This window comes from Microtus ochrogaster, chromosome 19, assembly GCF_000317375.1.
Source record: "Microtus ochrogaster isolate Prairie Vole_2 chromosome 19, MicOch1.0, whole genome shotgun sequence".
NCBI lineage: Eukaryota > Metazoa > Chordata > Mammalia > Rodentia > Cricetidae > Microtus > Microtus ochrogaster.
Genome location: NC_022021.1, coordinates 39,954,851 through 39,974,394, shown reverse-complemented (window position 1 = coordinate 39,974,394; position 19,544 = coordinate 39,954,851).

Below are 19,544 nucleotides of genomic sequence, written 5' to 3'. Positions count from 1 at the left end.
TCTCTCTCTCTCTCTCTCTCTCTCTCTCTTAGAACCTGACACTTCCATTCCAATGTCATGAAGACTGCTGCAAATCCCCTTCCTTTATTGTAGCCCAGCTGTTCTTGGTGAGCAGGTCCTTTGACAGGATTCAGGGATGGCAACAGCACAGCTGTTGTAAGAGCATTCCTGTTATGTCAAAAGGCTTCATTATTATTGGTTTTGATCCTACAAAAATAAAATAAAGCCTGCATACATTTCTAGTTAAACAGAGCTTTCCTCTGTCCCTGAGAAGCTCTCACTGTCACACGGTAGCGTGGCTACAGTTTGACACGTAGCTATTCGTTGTCATGACACTAATCTGAGCGGTTTTATTTGTATACATAACAATCGTTGCTGATTGATTTCATTATGATGCCGAGCACAGTTGACTGAACACCACAGGCAAAGCTCCCTGAACTGTTGTCATTCGTAGAGGACAGGTTTTCCCAGAACCATTCTTCATGACTCATTCTCTAATTATTTTCTTGTTCCCTATAAACAAATTAGTAAAAAAAAAAATTCCTAAAATTCAATACCTTTTTCAGTACCTACCCAGTTTCCAAATTGGCTGTTAGTTTTTTCGGTGCTAAGATGAATGAGAACTGCTAAATTAGAGCTGTTTTTATGAAGAGTCCCACAAATGACTATCTCTACACAAAAATACTAGTGGCTATTTCAAAGCAGATCATGCCCAGCTTACGCCAGCTAATGAAGCCCGGTTTTGTCATTAGGATTGCTAAATTAATTGAATTGACTTTGCAATTTTCTGGTTATTTCCGTCTTAACCACTGACTCAGATCCAATCTATATTGCCTCATTCAATTTGTGACAAGCAGCTATTACTATAGCTAAGAGAACAATTTTAAGTCTATTAAGGAAGGGTTACTTTTATTATCTAAAAATAGCTTTAACAATGCAGTACCAGATTAACACAAAAGAAAGTGCCCCACAACCCACAGCTGATACTTCAGTTGACCATTGGCTACATCTTTGAAGACTTGCCTCACAGTCTACCTAGACTTGGGTTTTGTTAGGCTATGTTTTTTAAAAATGTGTGTTCTATGATATTTATACTAACAAAAAATGCCTAATGCTACACATCTTAGAATACATGTTCAAATAATCTACAAGTGGCTCTATTTGTTCATGTAAAGAAGATATAAGCACATAATTATTTTCTCTTGAAATGGAAAATAATAGGCACAAATGGGTCAGACATGTTGTTATTTCACTTGATTGTAACATTCCAAAATTGGTCATTTTGACAATAACAATAAGAACACTTTGGAAGAAAGCACTGGGTGTTTCCATGAGGAAATGGCTCAAGTAGATGAAGTTATGGAGGCATGAGAATGAAGGCACAACAGTACATTGCCATATATATTTATTGAATGAATTACATACATAAAAAAATGAAAAAGTGCTATATCTTTCTCATTATTTATTTATTGTGGAATCATCAAAGCTCTCTATTAAAATGACTTTGCTGCAATTTCAGAACTCCAAGTTTTGTCTGAAAATGGAACTGTTACTTGAAACTTTTACAAAGAAGCTGAATGACACAGTGCAATATGTATTCATTAGTATTTTGCTAATTGTACCACTGGTATTTGTTTATGATGTATAGAACAAAATGACCATATTCTATAGAGGAGGGGATGAAACAATTTCTGCTGCATCTCAGGCTGTTGGTCTCAGGTGAGGGTTTGATTGGTAGTGAGTCATTTCTCTTACGTCACCTCTTCTTGCCATGCCTCACATGGCAGAAGAGAGCTAACTAGATCTTTAATGTTCCGATGTGGGTAATAATCTCACTAGTTACATTATTGAGATAAAATCTTTCCTAGGTAGTTAATCCTTTAGAAAATCTGAATTTAATTAATTTAAAATATCTATTTATTGCTCTGCTCTGCATGCTTGCATATGTATGCTGACCTGTGTGTACATTCGTGCATATTTGTGTATAAAGATCAGAGTACAACTTCTTGGGATGGGCTTTCTCATTCCACCTTGTCAGAGGCAGCTACCAAACTAAATATGTAAGGCTTAGCAGCAAGGGTCTCTACTCTCTGGCCAATCTTTGAGCCTTGAAATAAAGGAGTCACCAACCACTTTATGACTGGATCTAAAACCCATTCCACAGGATAAGACCTATACCTGGAATCACTATCTGCCTAATATCCTGTGGTTTAGCAGGTTATAGGCTGAAAGGAATAACAACTACTACTATGTGGCTAAATAGTCACCCTATAAACTGACTCATAATGACAGCATTATATTTTCATGTCAGTGCATCTGTCATCTGAGAAGTCCCTATGGAAGCAGGTTGTGATAATCACAGTGAACTGCAAATGGCCAAGTTGAGGAGATTAAAGGAATAAAAAAAGCTTAGTCCTAAAAGGAACATATACACCATGTATGCCCTCCCACTTGGTAACACGGGAAAATTAGGATAGCCTCTTACATCCTGAGCTGGTGAGGAAATATTCTCTTCTGTGCACATCAGAGGAGTTGCACACACACATGAACTAAGAGCAATTGCAACAGCATGCACAACCCATGTAATCAAGGAGCTGGGTGCACAATCCCACTCCAAGATGTGGGCTTATTGACAATTGTTAGCTACTGGGAGAATGGGTTATTTTCTGTGGGCATATATCCCTTGGGTGTTGATTACTCTTCTGTAAATGACCACACATCCAAGAATATTTGGACAGCATAAAACTTGTCTTGAAGCATTAAAAAAATGAATACAACTTGTATGGGTGGAAAAAGGACATGGCTTGGAAAAGAGTTGGATGAGGGCAGGGAAATAAAGTCTTTCAAAGTACAAGATAGATAATGTGATGGTATAGTTCTTATAAATGATACTTCTATATTCTGTACCTTAGTGCCATCAGTCTCAAATAATCATGTCAAATTCTAAATTCTACAAGCAAACTAAGATTGCATGATTTTTTTTCAAGAAAAGTTTTGTCATTGCTGTATTTCTCTTTCTATTTAAAACTCTAGAAGTTTGTAGGCATTGTTTTTTAAAAAAAATGGCAGTTATAATTTTATAACCTATGAGGACTGGTGAATGCTCACATAAGGATGTGTTTTGTTGTGTGCTTAATGATACATCTTCTCTCACCTCACATAAAAGAAACGGCAGGGTTTTACCCTGACAATGTCACAGCTGTTTCGAATTCCCTTCCTTAGTCATTTCCCGCTTTTATAGCCTATGCAGCTGTCAGTAGCAATGACTCTTTCTTTGTGAGGTAGAGAATGTCTAAACTTATAATTAGACCTCAGTTATGAAAATGTAACTAGTTAATCATAGCCTTCATTAGAGCTTTTTGCATTCTGAAGGGATTTGCACAAAGCCAAGAATGGTGGAACACATCAAACAAAGGGGTTGAATCGCTTCAGCACTGATTTTCTACATTACATACAAACACTCATCTTCAACACCTCACCTACAATTATCATTTGAACTGTAATTCAGCATCTTTAAGTCATTTAAAATGTTTACAGCACTTGTAACACCTTTATTTGAAGCATGTACCCTCTTCTTGATGAAATTACTTTTGTTACAAAACTGACATATACACAAACAAAACAATAATAAAACCCATCAGAGGTTTAAAATGCTAAAATACACAAGAACATAAATATGAATAAAACTATGAAATGATAAATTTATTTAATGTCTTTTGACTTTTTATTTTTACTTTTTCAGATTAAATTTGATTACATCATTTTCTCTTTTCCTTTTCTACCTCCTTGCTCTGTTTTAAATTTGTGGACCCCCATTTTTGCCTCAAAGGTTGTTATATTCAACTACATGCATGTGTATAAACATATCCCAATAATTTTTTCCAACTTCATAAGAACAACCTGTTCAGTCTGGATAATGTTACTGGGCATGAGGTACAGGATAACCAATTGATGTTGTTTTCCTTGGGGAACACTAGTTCTTCTACCATCTGCATTCCTCATTGGTCTGTAATTCTCATGGACAGTAGAGTCTTCCTGGGCTCTCTCAAGCATGTTAGTATGTCTATTGTTTGCTTGTTCAGATCATGATATGGCAATTAATTTTAAATTAAATCTGTAAGCCACTAGCTCACCATATATTAAAAATAGATCACTAATAAGATTCAGATTAGGATGAGTTTATTGAGCCTGGTCTTATTTGCTCTTAATTTTTCTTTACCTTTATTAAAAATTATTTAAGCTCCAATTATTTTAATAGAACATTATACAATTTTGAATATTAATATTTCTTTATTTTGAGAATTTCTTATGTGTATTCAATAAAAAAAAGCTATCATAACCACCCCCAATTTCTTCCCTCAATCCAAACACAAACTCTTCCAAATTTTAGGCCTTTTTAAAAAATAACCTACTAAGTCCAACTAGTACTGTCCATCCACGTATGGGAGTAATGCAATCCACTGAAGTTTACAAAGTCTACCTGCTGCCACATATTTAAAAAATAATATTCTCTCTTTCTAGCATATATCAACTGCCTATATCTATACCTCTCACAAGAAATAAAAAGACTGACTTTTCCTTTGAGCTCTGTTTTTCATAGTGTGTCAATATAATCTATAGCACTTATCTAAGAAAATATAACTTAATAATATTTGCTTAAAAAGTGGTCCTTTAAATCACATAGAAACTAGTTTGAGAAAATTTATTGTTCACATATAAGAATTAAATTGCTTGCAGATTCCTAGCTGCCTTTTAGACCCTTGGGAATTTCTCTAGAAACCACAGCTCTGTTCCTTTTGCCTGATTTAATATGAGGATCCGTAAACCCATGACATTCTACCCTCCCTAATGCAATACTGTATTCTTTGCTTCTTTACATTTCTAAATTAGATTTCACAGCTCATCAACCTGTTATCCCTATTGAAGATCCTGTATGATCCTGTGTTACCTCAATTCTTAAAATATTTGCTAAAAATTTCCTAAATGTTGTTTCTATTTTTGTCAGGCGAAAGACTAGAGCTTTACAGAGCATAAAAAAAGTTGCCTACAAAAGCTTGCATGTCTTTCAATCACATCAAAATATTCTATTAGTTTTCTGAAGTCTATTTAGAATCTGAAATTACTTTAAGAAATATGCTGTTGTTTCAAATCATTCTTCCAAATGTCATTCTTCCAAAATTACCACGTTTATTTCACAATATGAAGGCAAGAAAAGTGACCCGTGGCTGCAGCAAGGGCAGTCTTGGCCCATTGATGCTGCTTCACTAAAGCAAAGGTTTAAAGTTGTAATCCCTGACCCACAAAGAGCTAGTAGTTATTGCTAGAAAAAGTGAGAGAAGAGAGTGAGGAAAGCAAAGGAAAGAAGAAGAAAGTGATGAAGGAAGACTGGGAAGGAGAGAAAGAAAAAAACACTATTAGCAAATTTGAATTCTGAGTGAGGGAATCAGTCATGTAGGTTACTTATCAATTTACCATATAGTAATGAAACAATAAACATATAGGATCCTCAGCATATATGTAGATGCTATTGATTAGAAGAAAGGCACAAGGCCAGCAGTGGCTGCACATGCTTTTAATCCCAGCACTTGGGTGGAAGACGCAGGCAGATCTCTGTGAGTTCAAAGCCAGCCTGGTCTACAAGAGCTTGTTCCAGGACTGCTAGGACTGTTACATAGAGAAATCCTATCTTGAACAACACCTCCTTCCCCACCAAAAAAAAAAAAAAATAGTAAGCCACAAGTCAGGCTAACTCACAGTGAGGGAGAGAGATTTACAAAACAGTGTATGAAAAATATAGATTAAAATCTTGATGGATTACCATAGTACCTGAAAGTTACATTCTGCAACTTATAATCTTAAGCCTTTTCATGATCATCAGAATTTACTATGAGGTCTGTCTATCTCTTGGAATAATTTGGAGTCCATTTTACAGTCATTACAGAATAAGACATTGCTTGTTAACTTACTCATTTCTCCTGCAAGTGCATCCACCTTTCCAACCTTATAGTGGATGGGGGAATGGTCTCAGTGGAGGTGGGTGACCATGAAAACAGGAGGGATTTGGTGTGGCGCACACCTTTAATCCCAGCACTCAGGAGGAAAGGTCAAGTAAATCTCAGTGAGTTGGAGGCCAGCCTGGTCTATAGAGCAAGTTTCAGGAAGGGGATGCATAGTGTCTCGAAAACAAACAAAACAAAACTAAAATACTCATAGCAATGGGTGATATGGAGCCTGAAATAGTCATCTCCTCTAACCAGGCAAGACTTCTGCTGAACCTCAGAGAATGCTGTAGAAGTGAAAGAAGGATTGTAAAAGCCACAGATGTCAAGGGAATCCAAAAAAATCGCACAGAATCAACTAACCTGGCTCCTAGGGGCTCACAGAGACTGAACCAACAACCAGAGAGCCTGCATGGAGCTGACCTAGGCCCACTGCGTAGTGTTACAGTCATCTTGGTCTTCCTGTGGGACTTCTGAGAGTGGGAGCAGGCGCTGCCTCTGACCTTGTCCCCTGCTTTGGGGCACTTTCCTCCTTTTGGGTTGCTTTGTTCATCCTTAATAAGAGAGGAGGGGTTTAGCCTCTCTGCAACTTAATTTTAAAGACTGACTGATATCCATGTGGGGGTTGGCTTTTTCTGAAGAAAAGGAAGAAAGAATTGGGGGATGGAGGGATGGCAGGGGGAAAGAGATTGTGAGAACAGCAGGGAAAGAGGGGGAACTATTTTGCTGGGGAAAATTAATTGATTATTCTACAAAAACTAAAAAACAAACAAACAAAATAAAATCCAGAAAGGGAAGGAAGCCACAGCTAAAGGATTTTTACTTTAATCCTTAGCAACCTTGCTCTGTCATTATTTTCATTCTATCATGATGGACTAAAATTTCTAGTACCTGAGCCATGTTAAATTCCTTGTTTCTTTCCTCAGAAATTTTGTTAGTTTTAAAAAAAATCTAATCCCAGCACTCTGAAGGCAGAGGCAGGCGGATCTCTGTGAGTTCGAGACCAGCCTGGTCTACAGAGCTAGTTCCAGGACAGGCTCCAAAGCCACAGAGAAACCCTGTCTCGAAAAACAAAACAAAACAAAAAAAAAATCTAATACCACTCCAAATTTAAATTTCAAGCAACAGATTGAAAGCTAGAATGTATATAGTTTACTAACACAATAGTGGTCAATGATTTTATGTTTTGTCACTGTCATTTGATATAGAGAATACATTTGGATATACTCTATCAATCTGCTGAATAAAGTAACTAAAGATGATTGATACAGTAATACTGTTTTTAGTAGTGCTATTATTACTTTGCCATATATTTATAAAATCTTCTAATAGTAACTTTACTGTGTTGCTATTTTACAAGTCAGGGAAAAAGCATTTATAATAATAAATTACATTTATTAAGAACAACTGTCACCGATTTAGTCTTTAAATGTTAAATTCTAAGAAATAAATATAAATAAATTAGAATCATACTATTTTGGCAAGTACTGGCAAATATAAAGAAAAATAATTGATTTAATAATATTTCATCTCATGTTGTCTATTCAGTTTAAAGAACAAAAGGTCCTAACTGAGCTATTCTGTTCACTATTTTATCATACTTGAAGACTTTAGTAACAATCAAGCTACCTCTGCAGTCTTTAGCAGCTGGTACCAAACAGCACAAATGAGGTTCTATGGAGTTCAGCAGTGCTCACTACAATATTCATATAAAGACTTGAAGGGCCCAGCTGCTGGTTTTTTACTTAATTGTGCACTATATTCCTTAATGAGCTATTGCTTCATTTTCTGAAAAATGTCAATTTTCAGAGCAATGCCCTGGGACATCAACCACCATGCAGCAAATCCCATTAGTCCTCAGGCTTCCATTTGTCACACACAGACCAAATCAGAGGAAAAGAAAGGTTCTGCTCATAAAAAAAAAATGCAATGTTCACAAGGAATTTGTATTTAATGATGTTGAGATGTGTATAAGTATAAAAATACCATAATGAGACACATTACTAACCTAAAATTTGTTAGAAAATCCTGAATTTAATATTTTTATTTCCATTATCAAGAATTATCAGTGTTCGCATATTCTGAGTAAATTAAGGAATATTTCTATAGCAAGTGCCATGAATTTCTCTGTTTTGTTAGGAAATGTACAAGAGTAAGCAACCAAAAGGCATGCATACGTACTTTGAAAACAAACTTTTTCTAATTATTGATTTACTTATTTATTTTTAAAAAGAAAACAAACTATCTTTTTCATTTTGCATATCATTCCCACTCCCCACTCTCTTTGATCCCACCATTCCCTCTACCTACCCCCATCCACTCCTCAGAGAGAGTAAGGCACATAGCTTTGGGGAAGGTCTAAGGCCCTACCTACTATATCTAGGCTGAGCAAGGTATCCTTCCAAAGGCAATAGGTTCCAAAAAAAGCCAGCACAAGCAGTAGGGATAAATCCTGGTGTCACTGCCTGTGTCCCGCATTCTGCCCCAGCCATACAACTCTCACCCATAATCAGAGGGACTAATCTGGACCTATGCTGTTTCCTTCCCTCTCTGGCTCAATTTGATGAGCTCCCATAGCTCAGCTAAACTGTTTAAGTGGGTGTCCCCATCATGGTCTTGACCTCCTTGCTCATATTTTTACTCCTGCTAGTCTTCAACTAGACTTTAGGAGCTCAGTCCAGTGTCGTGATGCAGGTCTCAATATACATCCTACCACACTGAACCTGATAGAAGAGATAGTGAGAAGTAACTTTCATTGCATGGGCACAGGAGACAACTTCCTAAATACAACACCAATAGCACAGACACTGAGAGCAACAATAAATAGTGGGATCTCCTGAATCTGAGAAGCTTCTGCAAAGCAAAGGACACAGTCAATAAGACAAAAAGTAGCCTACTGAATGGGAAAAGATCTTTACCAACCCCATAGCAGAGAGAGAACTGACCTCCAAAACAAATTTAGACATCAAAACCAAATAACCCAATTAAAAAATAGGGTACAGAACTAAACAGAGAATTCTCAACAGAAGAATCTCAAATGGCCAAAAAAAACCCACTTAGGGATATGTTCATATTTTTAGCTATCAGGGAACTGCAAATCAAAACAACTGTGAGAAAACAAACTTCATAAAGGTATCTACAGATGTAGGATTTCTTACCTTTATGTACTTTATGTGTCTGTGACATTTTCGTTCATTCTGAACCTGGGGAAACGAAATATACATTTTTATAACTATATGTTCACATTCTTTTCAATCATTCATCTCATATAATTCTAATAACCATGCAAACACAGAGAATGCTCCTTGGGTATGTCTCCTTTTCTGCCTCCACTCTTCTCCCTTCCCCTTCTTAACTCATGATAATAGAGGTTGCTTTTGGCATGTACCACAACCATGTCCTTCAGAGTCTCCAACTAGTGATGTTTTAGTACCTTGGAGATGAGGGTTCAGAATCATAGACCAAAATTAATCACTATTCATTCATTAGAAAGAAAATATCAGCTACTATTTTCCCTTTATGTTCATAAAAGTTAACTCATATACATACACACAGGTGTAGAATCACAAACAATTCACATGAAATCGTGGAGTGAATAATATTGAAATGTGATATTTATTCTCAAGGTTAATTTTGAGTATCACACTATTAAGCCTATTGGTACATTAAAGGGATTCCCAAAAATTTTTGTTGTTGTCAATAGTTAAAATTTTAGGTTGTTTTTTAGAATTTATCATTTTGTTATGCTAAATGCTCATTTCAGATTGTTAAATTATATGAGAGAAACACTATATTTAACTACACAATTTTTTGTTGCTCGTTTATGGAAAATGAGCCTCACTATGTTGCTATGGCTGGCTTGGAATTAACTTTATAGGCCAAGCTGGCATCAAACTCATAGAGATACACTTGCCTCTGTTTTCCAAGTTCTAAGATTAAAAAAAAATATGTGTTATATCACATCAGAACACATTTTTAAGTATGAAAATAGTGACTCTTACATTGAGTTGACAGCTATGCTATTTGTATCCCCCAGCTGTTGGGAATAGGACATCAATACATATAGAAAAGCAAGGATCCATGTAAGGTACTCTGGGTAGACATGCAAAATATGTATAGTTAGATCATGTGGTTGATATATTTCCTGCTTTTGATGAATAAATACAAGAATGTGAAAACATATACTGGAATATTATTCAGCTATAACGTAAAGCAAAGCAATGAAATATTCAGGCATAAGGAAACAACTGGAAATAATCATTCTGAAGGAGGTAACACACACAAGGACATCATGTTTTCTCTCATATGTGGATATTGTTTGCCTAACACAACAGAGTAGATGGACATATGAACTCATTGCAGTTTTGACATCATAAATGTACTGCCTAAGCTCAAACCAGAGTCCTATCATGAGGAATATAAGCAGATAATCTAACCCTAAAACGAGGAGCTCTTGGCATGGGATTGCTGCTGAGAAAGTTTAGGTCAGTTTTCTGGAATGATGTAACCTCTAATATGTGGGCTGCAAACTAAGGTAGGGCTTCACCCCAAAAGAGTTGGCTAATTCAGTGATTTTTTTTTTAAAAGCTCAAGATGGGAGGAGTAATCATAAGGTTGGGTGGTTAGGAAGTTCAGGTGTATTTATTTGGTCAGAGCTGTGGAAGAAGAGGGTAAATGTGACAAAACTCTCAAAGTATTAAGATTGTCATCTAAAAATACTAATGCATTTCAAAACATTCTTTGAAAATTGAAGACTCTTTGTTAGTTTCTTAAGATAATTTTGCTCCTTTCTTATTTATTTACTTTTAGGTTTTGTTCTTCTCACTTTGAGTTAAATCATTGCAATGAGTGATAAAACAAGCGTGTATAATTTTATGTTCTCTCATCCAGTAGCCCCCAATGACCTGTACTCACTGACCTTGGTAATGCAACCTGACCTCTATTTCAGAAAGCGAATATGAGAGATGCAGCAGTACTTCTTTCTGAAATTGTTCCTGAAAATAAGCAATGGAATATAAATGCGATTGAAAGCTACTATAAAATTAGTCCTTTAAAACTAGAGAAGCAGAGGAAATAACCAATAGTTATGTCTTTTTAATTAAAGTCAATGTAAAGTGACAAATTTGGTAGTATCAATATCACTTAAGAGAAGTCTTTTTGATATAATTCCTTTACTTTGCTGCAATTATGTTGCTTTTATAATCTTACCTGATTATACACACTGTAAAATGGGTCTGTCAAAACTTTAAGGCAATGTGCTTCTTTATTTGGTTTTGAAGACTTGGGCATCAGCAATAGATATAGAATGTAATGATCTTAGAATAAGGCTTCTAGGATCAGTGAACCTGTCAGAGAGGTTTTGAAAGCATGCCAGCATTACAACAGTATCTCACACTGAAGGGAAAGAATGCTTTCACTATATTTAAGTCAGCAATATACAGTTATTGAAGCTGAAAAGCAAACAGAAATTTTCAATTGCGATAAAACTAGAGAATAATGATAATTGTATTGATAGTATAGTTTGTGTCTTTCACCTTGTTGTTGCTAATTTTATTTCAAGTGCATTCACTCATGACTTGCTTTTCTGAGTATCTGAGAAACTCAAAATATGACATCTGATCCCTTGGAACTGGAGTTCCGGCTGTGTATGGCCCACCAAATAGTTGCTGAACACCCAACCAAATGTGACTGCTCTGGCATAGCAGCTGGGATCTTTTTTTTTTCTTCTTTTTATTGAGGAAAGAAAAAAAAGTTTCAGCCTCCTCCCAGCCTCCCACTTCCCTCCCCCTCCTCCCACCCCTCTTTCCCTCCCCCCACTCCTCTCCCCCTCCCTCTCTGGTCCAAAGAACAGTCAGGGTTCCCTGCCCTGTGGAAAGTCCAAGGTTTTCCCCCCTCCATCCATGTCTAGGAAGGTGAACATCCAAACTGGCTAGGCTCCCACAAAGCCAGAACATGAAGTAGGATCACAACCCCGTGCCATTGTCCTTGGCTTCTCATCAGCCCTCATTGCTTGACATATTCAAAGAGTCCGGTTTTATCCCATGCTTTTTCAGTCATAGTCCAGCTGGCCTTGGTGAGCTCCCAATCGATCAGCCTCACTGTCTCAGTGGGTGGGTGCACCCCTTGTGGTCCTGACTTCCTTGCTCATCTTCTCCCTCCTTCTGCTCCTCAATGGGACCTTGGGAGCTCAGTCCAGTGCTCCAGTGTGGGCCTCTGTCTCTATCTCCATCCATCACAAGAAACATGCTCAAGCCCTGTTTTTCTATTTTTAAACTACTGAGTTCTTAAATATGAATTCATCTTTAAACGTTGATTAATAAGCAGATTTGAATAAGTAATAATACTAAAGAAATCTGTGTATTCATGATCATTTCTACATGATAAAAGTCAATCTTATTTTCTTGGTTGAGAAGATAGCCCAAGAAAACCAAGTCACAAAATTGCTAACATGATATTCCTAGTTATTATTTACAATTTTAATGAAACTGAAATTATTGATGGAGATTGAAATGGAATCTATCAGGTCATGAGTACTTTGAGTTCTAATTGTATAAAGAGAAAGGTGAGAATACATTTCTCTTAGAACAGGCAATGAAGGAGGACATCTACATCGATTTGAATGTATTACTTCTACAAAAGGAAGTTATTGACTATATGAAATATTCCATCTCTTGAGGCAGATTTGAGGAGAGAACTCAGTCCTGGCAGAGTCTTTCTTCAAACATAAATGAAAGAACTACAAACAGGAAAAGACTTGCTTTTTGTGTCCTGATATAAATAAGCAAGCTGTCGTGGTATTAGAACAAGGTGGCTTTTGTAGATATTTGTATTAAATGTAATTAATCCCAGCTATCCCTGCCTGAGAGCTTGCAGTTGACTCTCAGAGCTTGAGGACAAGCTTATGTTGATAAATGCATAGCACGCTTAGGGAACGAGACGCGAATAATTCAAGTAGATCTGATTTGAAAGACTCTTCCTATAATCTATCGTCCATGGTACCAAGAAATATAATGTGAGCTGCCAAGAGTGGAAAACAAATAAATAGTTCTACCCCATCAGAACCCTCATGAGCCATGAGAATTATAAGAATGACAAAATATCTTTAAATATGTGAGAAGAGCCATCCACATCTCAGCAGTAACAAACAGTGGTCCAATTGCATTAAACAAAGTCAACAAAGGAAAGAAATCATATGTACTGCTGAAAACTTGGTGAGCTTCCTGGGTCTAGCTTCCATGGCCATTATAGGAGACTCTTCTCTGTCACTCTGATAGATCAGTACATTTTAAAATGTAATACCACAGATAAATGAAGCTAAGAACCCTCATCAAAGAAGCCTGTCTTTACAATAAAGGGAGACCATGGCAGAAATCCACAAATGGGCACAATGAAGAGATCAATAGATAGTTTGGAGCCCAGACCCAGTGGATACCTCTATATCACATTTATGCTATCTATGCCTCAGGGAACATCAGGGAAGAAGGGACAGAAAAACACTGTAATAGCTAGAATACTGAGATGTTTGGAGTGAAACCCAAATTTTCTGAACAAGTGATATTTTTCTCCTCACATTTTCCCTCCATGCATCATAAAACAAATACCTCTGGATTAAACTGCAATGTTGTTTCTCATTCTTCACCTCAAGCTGGGAGGTAATTGTTCATTCCTATCTTTGCCAGCTCTTTTAAGGTACTCTGGAGTGATGGAAAAGTCTGCCACCAACTTTACGGCTTATTAGCAACAGATGTGTATTTCTCACCGCTTCTAAGACTTGAACTTGGAGGTCACAGTGCCAGCACAGTTATGTTCTTATGAGAGCTTCTTCTGAGTGGCAGAAAAGAGGATACTTATGATATTCTCACAGATCAAAATTAGAAAAAAGAAACTATCAAGGCTTTTGTGAAGATGGGAATTTTGTATACAAGGATTTGTTTTTGTTTTTCAAGACACCCCCAAGGACCACAATAATCAGTTTCAAAGACCATCTCATTGATCAGAAGAAGTTTTACGTATTAAGTTCTGGGAGAAGTAAACATTACGGCCATTGTTCCTTATCCTCAGCAAAATACATCTCTATGCAAGACATTAGGTTTTTTACTTGTTTCATTTTATTCAGATGTGATTTGGTGCATTTTGGGTAATATGGGTTGATATTTGATTTATCTTATTCAGTGGAGTGGGTTTGGGCATATTAAATTAATTGTCTAAATATTTTCATTCAATTGTTTCTGTCTACTGCCATAAGCCAGTGTTGAATCCATCAGCCTTGGTTGAGCATGAAAAGACTTGCATAGACCTCGAAAGCACTAGAGAGCCACATCCAATCAGGTAGAACTCAGAATTTACAGGTCACAGTTTGCAGTTGATATTTTGACTCTAAAGAATCATGTGCCCTTGTAGTTCCTGTCTAAACCTTGACTAAGAGAAATATCTTTCAGTAGTGGAAATTGTGGGAATACCAAAATTCGCCATATATATGAGGATTGGAAATTAGAATAACAATTGATTTGTTACATATTCTACATTATTAATGCAAGGCTATAAAAATCGAGGAGCTTGAAACACAATGACTGATTTAATTGCAAGGAAGGACGGAAAGAATGATAAGGTGCCAGAGATTATGTTGCCTGGAAACAAGCCATTTCTTGTGAATAATGTTCAAAACATTTGAAAACTACTGATATCTACACGATGATATTAAGACTCAGAACAATCAATACTGACTCAGGACAAGGACCAATCTCAAAGAATACTATTCACTTTTACACACATCACCTCGTTAAATTATTGATTTCCTCAATGTAACTTTTAGTAAATACTGTAGCAGTGTAAAATAAATCCGTTAAATGAGAAAGAGGCCATAGTTTCAATAAGTCAGAGAGATTCAACACACCTGATATTACAAGCTGAGCAAAGGGGAGAGGGGAAATTTTTTTAAAGTGAAGTGTAGAAGTGAAAGGATCCAAGGTGACTGACTACATTTTATTATTTTAAAAATCAATATAACAGTGAGCAACGCTTTGTTTTCCTTTCTGCTTAGATTAACGGTGTCAGAATAATCATGTCATGGAATAACTGTGTCAGAGAAATGATCATGCTTATTTCAACTAATAAAGGTCTTCCCCATGTCTAGAGATGATGCCATCTCCAAACTTCAGTTACAGCTAAGAAGTTGATTGGGAAAGAGAATTCCTCATCCAAGTCAGGGCCAGAAGTCAAAGATAATGTTTATGCTCTCAGGACGAATGACAGCCTAATAGATGAACAATTGTTTCCCACATGGAGAACATTGCTAACCCTACTAGAATGTTCTAGTGGCTGAGAACTATTAGCTACCATAGGCTTTTTACTGAATAAGTTTGCTTCTGTTGTACTGTTGGGGTGCATGTTATAGTTGGCAAGAACTAAGTATCTCATATTTTGTCTACCTCTGATGAGCATGTCTGTGTCTACAACTAAAAGTACTACAAGTTTCTCCACTTTGAACTTCACATCATGTCTGAGTGAAACTGGGATTTTTTTTTTATTTTGGAGAAAATAGTATATATTCAGTGATGATGAAATGGATATGCACAGCAGAATCAGGAGAATGGTTTGATTTCCTCATATTCTCTCCTCCTTTTGCTTCATGTATCGTTTCCTCCCCATCTAAGCCATGTTTTGTTTTTGACTTGGCAGTACTCTTTTTCCCACCAGAGGATTAACCATACATATGTTTCAAGCTTTGATACACTTCTGTGAACAGAGTGATCCATATTTCTTTTTTATTCATGGCTTTGACATAAGAACACCGTGTACCAGCTGGGGTAAGCTTCTTTTTGTCCTCAAGGATATGAAGCTGTTATGATCACTGCCAAGTCTAGTCACTGCCAATTTGAAGACTCCTGAGTGAGATATAAGTGATTGTGATTGAATCCAGAGAAACCCTTGGTTTTGAGAGAAAAGTGCTGGAATGTGGGCTTCCGTTTTTGTTTTAGCTTGCGCTCATATTATCTTGAATCTTCGTGACTGTTTTGGGTGTAGGTATTATTCATATTTAAAATTGTTTTCTTTATTTTTCTTGTTCTCATATTAACTATACCATCCATTAGTCTGGATACACAAGGCCTCCATGCCTTGTCTCATTGTGTGCCTAAAGCCTATCAAACCATGACTAAAAAAATGTAATATGTGCAAAGATATTTCTAGAAAAAAAGTGATATAAAATATCCTCATTTATATGGATATTTCTAACATATAAGCATAGAAGGTATATATTTGAGCATGTAGAAATTAATAATAATTTATTAGAAATATTCACCATTTTCAATTTCTGTTTGATTTAAAAGTAGACACATTTACACCCCATTATACCTAAAGTCAGTTTTCTCCTGAAGGTGTCTGTGATTCAACTACTAAAAATTATTTTACATACTCACAATTTATTTTAAAAGTTTAAAATTTTATTTTCTGTCCTTTATCATGGTATAAAGCTAGAGAATGACTTCTTTGTCTCTGTGCCTCCAAATGCTTTTTAAGGACCTTTTTTCAGGTTATCAACCCATGAATTTCTGCTAGTATGGAAGGGATGCATCTTGCTGAGGTTATTATTCCCTGACATGAAGGAAATATTATATCTATTGTTTGCATTGCTTTCTTCAATGCTCCAGGTGTTTCCTTGTCTTTTATCATTCAGCATCTCGCTCAGTCATTTGGGTTTCCAATAACTCCATAACAGAATTAGGAATATTTCTTTCACTAGAATTTTTTAGCCTCTGTAGAAAAGCAACAATCAAATAAGGACTTGTTATACTCTCTTATGACAAAAAGAAATCAGTTACAGACCACATCATGTGTATACTGTGCATTTCTGCTAAAAAACTAAATTTAATTATGCTTCCTCTTGTGATAAGATTCAATTAACTATCCCCATGTGTATTAAATTGGCCTCAAGATTTACATATGTATAAATCAACAAACACATTATCAGAATAGCAAAAAGTACTGTCTTTTGATATATCTTTAGGGTTTCTATCCTCACAGATATTTTTTTAAGGTAGTCTTCCTTACAACTTTCTGAGATGAATTAAAAAAAGAAATACCATTTCAGAAGTAAGAATGTCTAGGACCTGAACTGGAGTGATGACTTGATGCGTCAAGGCTCTTGCTTTCTCCAACTGATTACCTGAGATCTAGAAGTCATCTACAAAGTCAGATTCAGTGGTGTATGTGTGCAAATTCTGAAACCCTAGAGGGAGTTGAGAAGTGAGGACAGGATGACTGAGAAGCTCAGTGGCCAGTTGGACTATAATCCACAGAGAGCAACAACTAGACAGGGAAATCTACCTCAATCATGTATAAGAGTGGACTCACAAAATCTTTCCTCTGAAAAATGCACATACATCCACATATGCAAATATACACAGAAATAAATATTTTTAAATAATAACAATGACTGTAGAATGAGAAAGAACGAAGAAATATATGTGAAAATTTATGATGGCTTATTCTACTATGCAGATGTATTAACATTCATCCTATAAACAAATATCCTTCAAAGTTATTATAGTAATCTTTTTTCAGTGGAGGGAAAAAGGAGACTTGCTTAGATTTAAGTAGAGGAAGTTGAAATCTTCCTCAACTGATTTTTCTTTCAGACTCTGCTTCTATTTAAAATCTTAAACACTTCTATAAATTCCTCCTTAGGGAAGTGTATTCTTCCTCAACTCCTTAACCATATGTCTTGATTTAGTCAATAACACATGTGTGGCGGTAGAAGATACTACTTTAGGGAAGAAATCTAAATTGCCAGTTGTGATTTCCTGTGTCTTCCTCTCACTTCTTGTCATGGGAAATGTGTGTCTACATGCACTTCTCTCATCTAAATGCTTCGCTAGGGTAATCATCAGGACCCCATTTGGTCCTTACTAGGCAAGGAGAAGAGATACTATGTAAGACTTGGGGGTCATCAATCTAAGTTAGATTACTTTGTTTTTACATGAAAACACATAAGTCATGAGTAACAAATATAGTATTTAAAAAAACTAATTAAATATTATTTGTACTTATAGTCTTCAGATAAAGTCTATTCTTCTAATGTAAAACCTTCATTATATATAGAAAGTTTTGGTTTATTTGCTTGAATCTTTTATTTCTGATTCCTTCGTAGGATGATAAATAATAAAAGTTGCTCATTTGAAGTATTAAAACTTTTCTTTTCACATATTTATATTACAATGATCACATGTATATATTATGTAATATATATGTGATAGATATTATATTCTAAGTGATAAGTATTTATCTTAAGAATGTTGATATTGTACCAATTAAAATGATCAAGTATCATTTTTTAAATACACAATACATTTCTGTGAATACTTCAAATCACAAATCTAGAAATAGTTCTGAAGAAACTAAATAGGAATATGCATTAATAATGTCATTGACTTAATTCCACACTTATGAAATGGTTTGAATAAAGTTTATTTGATAATATAAAGTGTACCTATTTCAGCTTACACCAAGTATATTTAGATAGCTGTGGTATGAATTTGAATGAATTAGCTAGTTTTCTTGTCTTCAATAACTATTAATTATGTAAGGTTTAATTAAAAGTAAATTAGTACCATTACAAAAAGTCAAAAATATCCTTAAATCACAAATCTGCTTTATAAAATATACATAACTTCTGTTTGTTAAATGAATTCCCTTATCTTGTAAATGTATAATCATCACTTCACCAGTCTTTTTCTTCCTGTTGCCCAATGAGCTCAGTTAGATGAGAAATGGTGAGCTGTGTAGTTTGAAGTGACTCAGATTGACAAAGTCAATCTAACACTCTAATGGAAATAATTACAAGAAAAGAAACCTTAGGTCAAATCAACCATAGTATCTTCAGTCACTAACCTACAGTGGCCAGAAGCAAATTAACAAGATAATCATGAGTTATTGACATGAGACTAGAGAATTTTTAAGATGTAAACATCATTATTAAATTGTACTTTAAATATAAAAAAGGAAGCCGGGCGGTGGTGGCGCACGCCTTTAGTCCCAGCACTCGGGAGGCAGAGGCAGGCGGATCTCTGGAGTTCAAGTCCAGCCTGGTCTACAAGAGCTAGTTCCAGGACAGGCTCCAAAAACCACAGAGAAACCCTGTCTCGAAAAAAAATATATATATAAAAAAGGATAAAATGTTAAGTGACTTTTTATTCATAAAATTCTATTTTACTCTCAAACGGCCTTTTTTTTTTGTAACAAACAGGTAAATTCAGAAAATAAATCTATAGTTTAGGTAGTTGTTCTTAATAACTACAAAGCACCATTAATACGGGTCATGACAACATTGATTTTAGAGCGCTTTCAAGTAGTCATGTTGTCTGTTTATCAAGATAAATCCTTTGTTAATTTCTGTCTTGACCTGTGTTTATCCCAGAAAGTAAGTAATCTCTTTTTTGGATGAGTACTTTATACTTGTGAAGTAATTTCGTTTTGCTTTCTGAGTTTCCTTGTGACCTTTAAAGTCAGTAATTCAGTTCCTTCTGTTATAAATACAGATTCTTTCCC